At 40.7% G+C, this 13,997-nt stretch overlaps 1 pseudogene; it reads left to right on the top strand.

Moving 5' to 3' along the window:
• Positions 1–6,545, top strand: part of LOC147004809 (multifunctional methyltransferase subunit TRM112-like protein pseudogene) — a 9,538-nt pseudogene extending 2,993 nt beyond the window's left edge.
• The last annotated feature ends 7,452 nt before the right edge of the window (positions 6,546–13,997 follow it).

Here is a 13,997-nt window from a genome sequence, read left to right on the forward strand (position 1 = left end):
GCATCCTATCAGATCACCACACATTAAGGCTGATCTTCAATAACAATATAAATAATTGAAAACCCACATACAGGTGGAAGGTGAACAACAATTTACTCAATGATAACTTGATCAAGGAAGAAATAAAGAAAGAAATTAAAGACGTCTTAGAGTTTAATGAAAATGAAGCTACAACATACCCACACTTATGGGACACAATGAAAGCAGTCCTAAGAGGAAAACTCATAGCTCTGAATGCCTCTCAAAAGAAACTAGAGAGAGGATACGGGAGCAGCTTGACAGCACACCTAAAAGCTCTAAAACAAAAGGAAGAAAATTCACCAAAGAGGAGTAGAAGGAAACTCAGGGCTGAAATCAACCAAGTTGAAATAAAAAGATCTATACAAAAAATCAACCAAACCAGGAGCTGGTCCTTTGAGAAAATCAACAAGATAGATAAACCCTTAGCCAAACTAACTACAGGGCACAGGGACAGTATCCATATTAACAAAACCAGAAATGAAAAGGGATACATACCAACAGAAACTTAGGAAATCCAAAACATCTCATCAGATTCCACTACAAAAGCCTATACTCAACAAAACTGGAAAATCTGGATGAATTGGACAATTATCTAGACAGATATCAGATACCAAATTAAAATCAGAATCAGATAAACCCTGGAAATTCTCCCATAACCACTAAAGTGATAGAAACAGTCAGTAATAGTCTCTCATCCAAAACCAGTCCAGGATCTGATGGGTTTAGTAAAGAATTCTATGAGATTTACAAAGAAGACCTAATACTAATACTCTTCAAAATATTATGCAAAATTAAAAGACAAGGAACACTTTTCAATTTGTTCTATGAAGCCAGAATTACAATTATACTCAAACCATATAAAGACACAATGAGGAAAGGAAACTTCAGACCAATTTCCCTTATATCGATGCAAAAATACTCAATAAAATTCTTGCAAACCGAGTCCAAGAATACATTAAAATGATCATCTATCATGATCAAGTAGGTTTCATCCCTGCTATGCAGGGATGGTTTAATATATGGAAATCCATCAACTTAATCTACTATAGAAACAACTCAAAGACAAAAACCACATGACCATCTCAGTAGATACTGAGAAAGTATTTGACAAAATACTACACCCATTCATAATAAATTCTAGAGGAAAGATCAGGAATTCAAGGCCCATAGCTAAACATAATAAAAGCAACAGAAGGCAAACCAATAGCTAGCTAGCATCAAACTAAATGTTGAGAAACTTGAAACAATCCCACTAAAATAAGGGACTAGACAAGGCTGCCCACTTTCTCCCTACCTATTTAATATACTATTTGAATTTCTAGCCAGAGCAATTAGACAACAAAAGGAGAATAAATGAATACAAATTGGAAAGGAAGAAGTCAAAATATCACAATTTCCAGAAGATATGATAGCATGTATCAGTGACCCCCAAAATTACACCAGAGAAATCCTAAACCTGATACACAACTTCAGTGCAGTAGCTGAATATAAAATTAACTCAAACATGTCAGTCGCCTTTCCCTACACAAAGAATAAAGAGGTTGAGATGGAAAAAAGGGATATAACACCCTTCACAATAGTCACAAATAATATAAAATACCTTGGTGTGACACTAGCTAAGGAAGTGAAAGATCTGTATGATAAAAACTTCAAGTCTCTGAAGGAAGAAATCAAAGATCTCAGAAGATGGAAAGATCTCCCATGCTCATGGATTGGCAGGATTAATATAGTAAAAATGGCTATCTTGCCGAAAGCAATCTACAGATTCAATTCAATCCCCATCATAATTCCAATTCAATTCTTCACTGAGTTAGTAAGGGAAATTTGCGAATTCATCTTTAATAACAAAAAACCCAGGATAATAAAAATTATTCTCAACAATAGAAGAACCTCTGGTGGAATCACCATGCCTGACCTAATGCTGTACTACAGAGCAATTGTAATAAAAACTGTATAATACATGTATAGTGATAGACAGCTAGATAAATGGAATAGAACTGAAGACACAGAAATGAACCCACACACCTAGGGTCTCTTGATCTTTGACAAAGGAGCTAAACCCATCCGAGTGGAAAGAACACAGTATTTTCAACAAATGGTCCTGGATCAATTGGAAGTTAGCATGTAGAAGAATACAAATTGATCCATTCTCATCTCCTGGTACAAAGCTCAAATCTAAGTGTATCAAGGAACTCCACATACAACCAGAGACACTGAAACTTAAAGAGGAGAAAGTGGGGAAGAACCTCAAAGACATGGGCACAGGGGGAAAATTCCTGAACAAAGCAGCAATGGCTTGTGCTGTAAGAATAAGAATAGACAAATGGGACCTCATAAAATTGCAAAGCTTCTGGAAGGCAAAGGAAACTGTCAATAGGACAAAAGGGCAACCAAGAGATTGGGAAAAAAAGTCTTTACCAGTCCTAAATCAGATAGGGGACTAATATCTAATATATATAAGGAGCTCAAGAAGCTGGACTGCAGAAAATCAAATAACCTTATTCAAAAATGGGGACAGAGCTAAACAAAGAATTCTCAACTGAAGAATACCTAATGGCTGAGAAGCACCTAAAAAATGTTCAACATCCTTAATCATCAGAAAAATGCAAGTCAAAATAACCCTGAGACTCCACCTCACACCAGTCAGAATGGCTAAGTTCTAAAACTCAAATGAAAGGAGATGCTATTGAGGATGTGGTGAAATAGGAACTCTCCTCAATTGCTGGAGGGATTTCCACTCTGAAAATCAGTTTGGAGTTCCTCAGAAAATTTGACATAGTTCTACTGGTAGATCCAGTAATACTCCTCTTGGGCACATACCCAGAAGATGTTCCAACTTGTAATAAGGACACATGCTTCACTATGTTCATGGCAGCCTTATTTATAATAGCAAGAAGCTGAATAGAACACAGATGTCCCTATTCCGAGGAATGGATACAGAAAATGTGGTACATTTACATAATGGAGTACTACTCAGCTATTAAAAACAATGAATTCATGAAATTCTTAGACAAATGGATGGATCTGGATGATATCTTCCCTAAGTGAGATAACTCAATCACAAAAGAACACACATGATATGCACTCACTGATAAGTGGATATTATCCCAGAAGCTCTGAATAACCAAGATAAAATTTGCAAAACCCATGAAACTGAAGAAGAATGAAGACCAATGTGTGGATATGTTGTTCCTTCTTAGATTGGGGAAAAAATACCCATGGAAGGAGTTACAGAGACAAAGTTTGGAGCTGAGACTGAAGGAATCCAGAGACTGCCTCACTCTGGGATCCATTCCATAAACAACCACCAAACACAGACAGTATTGAAGATGCCAACAAGAGCTTGGGGACAGGAGACTGATATAGCTGTCTCCTGAGAGGATCTACCAGTGCCTGACAAATACAGAAGTGGATGCTCACAAACATCCATTGGACTGAGCACTAGCGTCCCCAATGATGGAGCTAGAGAAAGTACCCAAGGAGCTTAAGAACTTTGCAGCCCCATAGGGAGAACAACAGTATGAACTAACCATTACCCCCAGAGTTCCCTGGGACTAAAGCACCAATCAAAGAAAACACATGGAGGGACTTATGGCTCCAGGTGCACATGTAGCAGAGAATGGCCTAGTTGGTCATCAATGGGAGGAGAGGCCCTTGGTCCTGTAAAGGTCCTATGCCCCAGTATTGTAGAATGCCTTTGCCAGGAAGTGGGAGTGGGTGTGTTGGGGAGCAGGGGAGAGGGGAGAGGGGAGAGGTCAGGGGAATTTTGGAGGGAAAACTAGAAAAGGGGATAACATTTGAAATGTAAATAAAGAAAATATATAATAGAAAAAGAAATGACATAATTTATTTGCAGGTTTTATGAAATAAATTCATGTTTTGCTAACATATTATAGGAAGTGCATATATATATGTATATATATATGAACTGCATATATATATATATATATATATATATATATATGTACTTCCCCTTACCATCTCCTCCATGTATTCCCTTTATCTTGTTCCTCTCCCTCCCCACTTTGTTTTAAAAACTTCTTTAAAAAACCCTTTAGAACTAAAGTTAATAATCTGTCATTTCTCAGTTTAAAAAAGGCAAAAACAGGCCAGCCTTTAATATGTGAGTCCTCCCCTTCCATCAAAAAACGATGAGCAAAATGTGTTTGCATTTAACCTTTGAGGCATCTGAAGTTTGGTCCTAACTTCCACAGATTCTTTTTAAACAAAACATCTGCAATTCCGTTTTTCAGAGTATCTCAGTCTTAAGATAAACTCACAGTACTATCCAGAAAGATAACGAACACAGTAACTATACCTTCATGTCAGGAAGACACAATGCTCCGTCTACAAAAAACACTTATCACCACCACCACCACCACGCACACAGAAAGTCCTTATATTGGAGGAATTTGGAATTGGGGAAAGCTGAGGATTTCAAACATCTGAAGATTGTAAATTCAAGGCAGCCCAAGCCAGGCCAGCCTGAGCTACAAAGGAAGATCCCATCCTACAGAATTAAAACTGAGAGAAAAAGCTGAACGTGGTGGTGCAAGTCTTTAATCCCGAATACATGGGCGATTGAGACAGGAGGATCGGTGGTCAGAATCCATCCCAGATTACTTATTAATCTCTTGCAATCTCTCCTCTTTTTCTTTTCATTCATTCTTCCTATGCCACTCCCCTGTCTGCAATGTCCATGCACTCTATATCAAAAGAACACACCATAAATAAGACAATGAAGAGGGAGGAATCCTCAGTTTGTTTCTAAGGGATCCCTGACAGCACACAGGACAAGCACCAAGTTGGACCCTAAGGCTCCTTACAGCACACAGGACAAGTGCCAAGGCTCATCACCCATGGCTTCCTAATCCTCGGACCCCCAGTTCTGCAGCCTGCTCTCTGATCATATCCCCAGGCCCCAAGATTGTGTCCTCCAAGGGTTCACAATCCTCGAAGGCCCTGGCCTGTTCAATCCTCTGCCATGAATACAGTACTCCATCTTCATTTTACCCCCAGAACCATAGGAAATGGAGATTAGGAGGCTTTTCCTCACATAGTGACCTCCTTGAGATTCCCCGCCCCGTCACACCTCGATTAACTGTCCAACAACCCTGATCAGAGCTGATTATCACTTACAGGTTATCTCAGAGGTGAACACCTTCACAACTGCACCCTTCCACGCTCAGCTCCTCAATGGTAAAAAACTATTTTCAGCAGCGATGCTGGGACAGAGGCTTCTGAGGACCCTTTGTGATGCCAGCTGGAGAAAACCAGTCTCACCCAGGGTCAGCGCTGATTGGCTGAATATACCCTGTGCATGCATACATGGAGTATCAGGCACAATCGCTTTGAAGGGAGTTTTCAGGATGTGGGAATGAGCTACTTGCTCAAATGATTTCCAGTTTCTAGGTTTATAAGCCCTTACAGACTTGAAAAACTTGAACAAATGTGTAACATATGAAACACTACAAAAGGCACTACTTTATTTCAACTCTAGAGGCTCTTGTATGCAAGTTTGGGTTTTATTTATTTATGTGCTTAAACATTTAATGTGTGTGGACTTTTTCTGCATGTACATATGCACACCACAAGAGTCTATGCTGACCTAAGAGATCAGAAGGGAGCATCCAGATCCCCTACAACCCCTGGTACCCTCCTGTCTCCACCTTCCTAGTACTGAGCTTGATTACAAGAATGTGCCTGACCCTTCTGGCCCTCTCTCTCACTTATGCCTCTGTTGCCTACAGAGTCTGGAAGTGTGCACTGATTCTCTGAAACTTTAGTTGTGCATAACCTGGGAGACACAATGTGGATGCTTTGTACCTAGTGATCTGCACAGAAAAGGTGCTTTTAACAGCTGAGTCATTTTTACAACCAATGTTTGTGCACTTATTTTCACTCCTCTTGCCTCTTCAGGTACCAGGCATACATCTGGTGTGTTTAAATTTATGTTGACCCAAGACACACACACACACACACTCTGATATATTTTTTAAATTTGCATATTTCTCAATAACTCTTTCTGTCCTATTTCATGCCTTTTCCAGCTTCCTTATGAGGTGTGTTCCTTTTGTTTTTGTTTGTGGAGGTCTTTGATCCACTTAGACTTTTACTTTGTACAAGGAGATGAGAATGGATCAATTGTCATTCTTCTACCACCAATCTCCTAAGCTCACATGTGCAGGTCATGAGCATGCCTGTCTTCTGGCTGTGCCTGCAGAACACTGAAATCCGCATCAACTCTGTGTAGTTCAACCCTGACTTCCTGGCACAGATGATCCCCAAAGTGAAGTGGGCAGTGCTTGTGCAGGCAGCAGACACCTCAATCTTGGCTGAGGTACACAAAGAGCCAAGTGACAGCTATGAACAGGACGAGATGTTTTAGAGGAAGATGCATCCATGTGTGGCTTGAGATTGATGTACTGGACGGTGTTCTGCCATGCCCAGAATCTGATCATCTTTTCCCCACCATCTGTAGGATCCCCAATATGCTGTTGAATGATGAGGAGACTGAGATGTAACCTTGCTAGCAACCACACTGTGAGGTGGGAGTGGGTGCTCAGGTCGAGGAATACCCTCATGGATACAGGAAGAGAGGGAATGGGATATGGGGTTTCTGGGAGGGTGGGAAACTGTGAAAATGAACAGCATTTGAAATGTAAATAAAGAAAATATCCAAATAAAAAAAAGACCAACGAAAGTGTACACAGGGTGGGGCCCATGTCTCCACCCACATATGTAGCAGAGGATGGCCTAGTTGAACACCAGTGAGAGGAGAGGTTCCTGGTCCTGAGAAGGCTGGATGCCCCAGTGTAAGAGAATGCCAGGACAGGGAAGCAGGAGCGGGTAGGTTGGTGAGTAGAGGGAGGAGGGATGGGATAGATGGGAAACCAGGAAAGGGGATTACATTTGAAATGTAAATAAAGAAAATATGTAATAAAATAAAATAAAATAAACCAACGGGGGAACAATAAGTTAATAGCAGAATAAAAAATCAGAGAAGCCGGGCATGGTGGCGCACACCTTTAATCCCTGCACTTGGGAGGTAGAGGCATGGAAATTTCTGAGTTCGAGGCCAGCCTGGTCTACACAATGAGTTCCAGGGCAGCCAGTGCTACACAGAGAAACCCTGCCATGAAACAAACCAAACCAAACCAAACCAACCAAACAAACAAACAAATAAAAACGAAAAAGAAAGCAAAGCACACACAGGCATACAGAAGAGCACTGGTCCCAAAGACAGCCCTGTCCTAATGATACTACAGCACATTATTTCACAAAACCGATTCTGAACATGTCCTCAGATAGGGCCTTTGACTATACTATCTAGTTTATCCTCATATGATCACAAGAAACAAAAGGAAACAAGAAGATGTGTGTCAGAAGCAGATCTTAGACTGATGTCAAGGTCAGGCTGGGAGGCACACCAGGCTTTCTGTTTCAAGCTTCCAGAGAGTGGCTCTCCACCTTCCTAATGCTGCAAGTCCTTCATATATATACTTCCTTATGCTCTGGTGAGCCTCAATCATAACATGATTTTTTGCTATTTCATAACTGTAATTTCCTACTGCTATGAATCATAACATAACTATCTGACATACAGATAGTCTTAGAAAACTCCTGTGAAAGCCTGACAAGGACTCACAACCTACAGGTTTCTAACCATGGTGCCAGGCACTAGTAAAACTAGCCATCCCTTTGTATTTTACACTTTCTGCCTTCCAGGACTGTACTAGAATAAATGTGCTCTATTTTAGTTATCTAAGCATGTGATCATCTGTAACACTAACTGGAAACACACATATCCAAGTGGATGAGGGAGTCTATTTTTCCTGCCCTGGAATCATGGCAGATTTGAGTCAGTTCTAATCAAATAGAAAAGAAAGGATGCTTGATGAATTCCTACCCAAAGTCTTTGGAGACAACATGGATTCCATTTTGTTCTCATGGAGAATGAGGGAGGATTAGTGCTCCATTAAAAAAGTTCTTACATTCCCTAATTTGATGCCTGCCTGTCTATTTGAGTGTGTTATGTACTTTTGTCTGCTGTGTGTTGTGTTTTGTGTTCTTGGTTACTAACTCTATGGTCCTTACCATACTTGCAAAATGAAACTCAGCTTGAAAACCTTTCATATTTGTCCTCTGTATACAATATGATTCTTTAAAAAAATCAGTTTATGAGTCCTTTGTAACAACATCTACATTTTTGGGAAAATACTTTTAATTGAAAATACATCTTTTCATTCAATACATTCTGATTATGTTCCCCCCAACTCCTTCTATATTCTCTCCACTTCTCTACCCACCCAAATTCACACCTTTCTTTTTCCCTTTATGAAAATACAAACAGATATCTAAATAATAATGATACAAAATTATGATACTCATAACAATAATAATGATGATAAAGATCCAATAAAAACAAATGAACCAGAATAGAATAAATCAAACAGAATAAAAAGAGCCAAAGAAAAAGCACAAGAAATATACATGTAGACACAGAGACATACATGTTCACACAAACTCAGAATTCCCATAAAAATACAAAACTGGAAACCATAATATATAAACAAAGGCCCTTCCGTTCTGACCAGCACCTTGGTAGCTAGGGCGCAGAGTTGGCTGACACCCGCCAGCTACCCACAACAACTGCCATGGGATCTTAAGACTTCTAGTGAGTGGAACACAGTGTCTGCTCCAATCCATTCATGTGGGACCTGAGACTGCATTAGTTAGGGAAGCAGAAAACGCGGCCTGAGTAGGGGCACAAGTCCCTTCCGGACCGACCAGCACTGGGGTAGCTAGGGTGCAGAGTCTGCTGACACCCGCCAGCTACTCACAACACCAGCAACAGGAACTTAAGACTTCAGGTGATCCGGCCACCCTCCCAGCCAGAAGAGAGGTGTCCATCCGGACAGGGAGCCCTTTCCCTCAGGATCAGCAGAAGCCATCTTGATTCCGGAACTCCACTGAACTTAGTCTGCACAGGTGAGAGTGTGCAACACAGAAGCTGACAGCTTCTGGGATAGGCAGGAGCCACAGAGTCTCTGAGGCAGCGCCCTTTTCAGGCTCCAGACCTCCAGCCACCTTCCCAGCCAGAGGACAGGTGTCCACCCGGCCCGTGAGCCCTTTGCCTCAGGAGCTAGGGAAGCTATCTTGGTTCCAGGACTCTAACTTAGGAACTTAGTCTGCACAGGTGAGAGTGTGCACCACAGAAGCTGACAGCTTCTGGGACAGGCAGGAGCCACAGAGCCTCTGAGGCAGCGACCTTTTTGTGCCCCAGACATCGGGCCACCCTCCCTTATGAATATCGATGCAAAAATCCTCAATAAAGTTCTTGGTAACCTAATCCAAGAACACATCAAAACCATCATCCATCCTGACTAAGAAGGTTTCATCCCAGGGATGCAAGGATGGTTCAATATACAGAAATCCATCAATGTAATCCACTATATAAACAAACTCAAAGACAAAAACCACATGATCATCTCGTTAGATGCTGAGAAAGCATTTGACAAAATCCAACACCCATTCATGATAAAAGTCTTGGAAAGATCAGGAATTCAAGGCCCATACCTAACCATGATAAAAGCAATCTACAGCAAACCAGTAGCCAACATCAAAGTAAATGGTGAGAAGCTGGAAGCAATCCCACTAAAATCAGGGACTAGACAAGGCTGCCCACTTTCTCCCCACCTGTTCAACATTGTACTTGAAGTCCTAGCCAGAGCAATTCGACAAAAAAAGGAGATCAAGGGGATACAAATTGGAAAAGATGAAGTCAAAATATCACTTTTTGCAGATGATATGATAGTATATATAAGTGATCCTAAAAATTCCACCAGAGAACTCCTGAACCTGATTAACAGCTTCGTGAAGTAGCTGGATATAAAATTAACTCAAACAAGTCAATGGGCTTTCTCTACACAAAGAATAACCAGGCTGAGAACGAAATTAGGGAAACAACACCCTTCTCAATACTCAGAAATAATATAAAATATCTTGGGGTGACTCTAACTAAGGAAGTGAAAGATCTGTATGATAAAAACTTCAAGTCTCTGAAGAAAGAAATTAAAGAAGATCTCAGAAGATGGAAAGATCTCCCATGCTCATGGATTGGCAGGATCAACATTGTAAAAATGGCTATCTTGCCAAAAGCAATCTACAGATTCAATGCAATCCCCATCGAAATTCTAACTCAATTCTTAAAAGAATTAGAAAGAGCAATCTGCAAATTCATCTGGAATAACAAAAAACCTAGGATAGCAAAAACTCTTCTCAAGGATAAAAGAACCTCTGGTGGAATCACCATTCCTGACCTAAAGCTTTACTACAGAGCAATTGTGATAAAAACTGATCATAATCAGCTTTTGGTTCCATTCCTTTCTTATTCATTAAAATTTGTGTTATATTTTTAAACATCTCTCACAAGGTATATATATATATTTACTTTTTTTATTTTTTATATTTTTATTGGGTATTTATTTCATTTAAATTTCCAATGCTATCCAAAAAGTCCCCCAATGCTTCCCCACCCACTCCCCCACCCACCCACTCCCACATTTGGCCTGGCATTCCCCTGTACAGAGGCATATAAAGTTTGCATGACCAATGGGCCTCTCTTTCCACTGATGACCGATTTTCTTCTGATTCATATGCAGTTAGAGACACGAGCTCGGGAGCGGGTGGTGGAGTACTGGTTATATCATATTGTTGTTCCACCTATAGGATTGCAGTTCCCTTTAGTTCCTTGGGTGCTTTCTCTAGCTCCTCCATTTGGGGCCCTGTGATACATCCAATAGCTGACTGTGAGCATCCACTCCTGTGTTTGCTAGGCCCCGACATAGTCTCACAAGAGACAGCTATATCTGGGTCCTTTCAGCAAAATCTTGCTAGTGTATGCAATGGTGTCAGCGTTTGGAAGCTGATCGTGGGATGGATCCCTGGATATGGCAATCACTAGATGGTCCATCCTTTCCTCACAGCTCCAAACTTTGTCTCTGTAACTCCTTCCATGGGTGTTTTGTTCCCAATTCTAAGAAGGGGCACAGTGTCCACACTTTGGTCTTCGTTCTTCTCGAGTTTCATGCGTTTGGCAAATTGTATCTTATATCTTGGGTATCCTAAGTTTTTGTGCTAATATCCACTTATAAGTGAGTACATATTGTGTGAGTTCCTTTGTGATTGGATTACCTCACTCAGGATGATGCCCTCCAGGTCCATCCATTTGCCTAGGAATTTCATAAATTCATTCTTTTTAATAGCTGAGTAGTACTCTATTGTGTAAATGTATCACATTTTCTGTATCCATTCCTCTGTTGAGGGACATCTGTGTTCTTTCCAGCTTCTGGCTATTATAAATAAGGCTGCTATGAACATAGTAGAGCATGTGTCCTTCTTACCGGTTGGGACATCTTCTGGATATATGCCCAAGAGAGGTGTTGCTGGATCTTCCTGTAGTACTATGTCCAATTTTCTGAGGAACTGCCAAACTGATTTCCAGAGTGGTTGTACAAGCTTGCAATCCCACCAACAATGGAGGAGTGTTCCTCTTTCTCCACATCCTCACCATCATCTGCTGTTACCTGAATTTTTTATCTTAGCCATTCTGATTGGTGTGAAGGAGGAATCTCAGGGTTGTTTTGATTTGCATTGCCCTGATAATTAAGGATGTTGAACATTTTTCAGGTGCTTCTCAGCCATTCGTTATTCCTCAGGTGAGAATTCTTTGTTTAGCTGTGCCCCATTTTTTAATGGGGTTATTTAATTTGTGTGTGCATTTCAGTTAATGTTGCCAGGTAGTAGAGGTAAGTCCCAGTGCCTAAAAGATGTTAGAAGTAGCAAGAGTCACTAAAGGCCAGGCTAATCTTTGGGGAGGGCTGTCTTCTGGGTGTGGCCTTAGTTAATCCTCTCACTAGCTTCATCTTCACGTAGGAGTTGTGCAGGGAAGATGATGGCTGAGGGAAAGGCTGCTGGTGCCTCTGTCCAGAGGACAGCTGTACCCAGGGACCCTATGTGCATCTTGGTAAAATCTTGTGTTCATTATGCGTAGTTGTCATCTGAATGTTACATCCTAAAGGAGAGCACATGGTTAAGAGTAGAGCTAGTGGCTATGGTGCATACTTAGAAGTGCATACTTTGTGCACTTCTAAACACCTAAAAGGACTAGATGTTTCAGATGAGGACATGAATTTGTCCCCTATATACATAGTAGTGCTGAAACCACACACATGTAACTAGTTAGATCTCAATGTGTCTTCTGGTGAGGACATTCTGGTCTCCGACCTTTTTTCCCCTTCAGCCCATCTTGTGTCCCGTGACACAGGCACCCTTCACTTGGATGATACACTTTCACAACTCTTCAGAAGAGAACCTTGCTATGAACTAACAGAGTATACAGAATGTGTGAGTTTACTAACTACTTTTGTCATACATTGGCAACCTCTTTAATACCTAGAGACTAGATATCATAGGACTCGTTTGTTCACTATGTACAATATATACAGCATAGCAAAGTTACATGAGATGCGCACAACACACAGGGGGATGGGTAAGCTAGAAATGTCTAGCACACAAATGGAATATTTTTGCAGTTCCTTCCCTCCCACCTCCTTGATCCACTGACAAGCACAGCCGGTACGCTGTTCTCAGAGGCAGGCTAACAATTCTACTTCTACACACAGCATTTCTCCAGTTTAAAAAACTATATACACAAAATATTATTCTACTACCTGCACATTTAAATGTATCAAGCACTTTCAGATATCTAAAAGACTAGATGTTTCATGTAAGAACTTATCTGTTATTGACATGGCACTGGTAAATAAAACTGTATGCAAAGCAATGGTTATTATCTGAGGTATCTTCTAATATAACCATTTGGGCTTCGACCCACTTTCTTCTCCCTTCAAACCAACAGGCAAATATAGGTATGTGTAATGCTTAGATACAGCTGAGCAAATCCTATCCCCAAGCCATTTACAGAACAAAATTCCCTATGAATTTTAACGTATGTGCTAAATTTACTACTTTGTCATACATTGGCAACCTCTTTAACATCTAGAGTCTAGATGTGGAAAATTTAGACATATTTGTCCACTATATACAGTATACACACAGCAAAACAAAATGCAAGAATATAAAAATGGCATCTGAAAAGGTCCCATATACACACACACTACATGGCCGTTGTCACAGCCTCCCAGCACCTCCTCCAAACCCCGGAGCAAGTAAAGACAGCACTGCTCAGAGGGGCTCATCACCCCACTCCCCAAAGACAACGACTCATGAGTGTTTGCAAAAAGATATTTACAAAGTGATATTTCACTACCTCTACATTTAACATGCGTTGGGCACTTCTAAACATCTAGATAGACCAGATGTTTCAAGTAAGGACTGTTGTCCACTATGTACACAGCAGTTAGTAAACGGGCACACGTGACAAGAGTAATTAAAACTTTAACACAAAATGTAAAAAAAAAAAGTATTGTTCTACTAACTCTACTTTGTCATACACTGGCAATCTCTTTAACATCTAGAGTGACTAGATGTTGTAAATTAGGACCCCTTTGTCCTTTACATACACTATGTACACAGAAAAGCCAAACACAATGGGATAGTGGGGATAGTGGTTCCTTTCCACCCACGGACCACAGTAGCTTAGAGCTCTGGATTTCCTTCTGGGAACCAGGGCACAAACACAATGCAGTCAACTCAGGAGAGGTTTGGCTTTTCTTCTCCAAACAATAATTCAAATGAATCCTAACAAAAAGGTATTTACAGCATGTTGTACTACTTATAAAATATGGCAGGCACTTCAGAGCAGCTAGAAAGACATTCCCCCCAAAACCTGGCATTTTCAAACACATTCAAATACACACACACACAGGCACACACGCAAACATGGTGTGGGGGGTAAGAAATGAGGACTAAAATGCACACACAATACAATAGGATAAAAAAGAGAGAGACAC

This window comes from Mus caroli, unplaced genomic scaffold (genome assembly GCF_978045245.1).
Source record: "Mus caroli unplaced genomic scaffold, Mus_caroli_1 scaffold_5, whole genome shotgun sequence".
In the NCBI taxonomy this organism is placed as follows: Eukaryota; Metazoa; Chordata; class Mammalia; order Rodentia; family Muridae; genus Mus; species Mus caroli.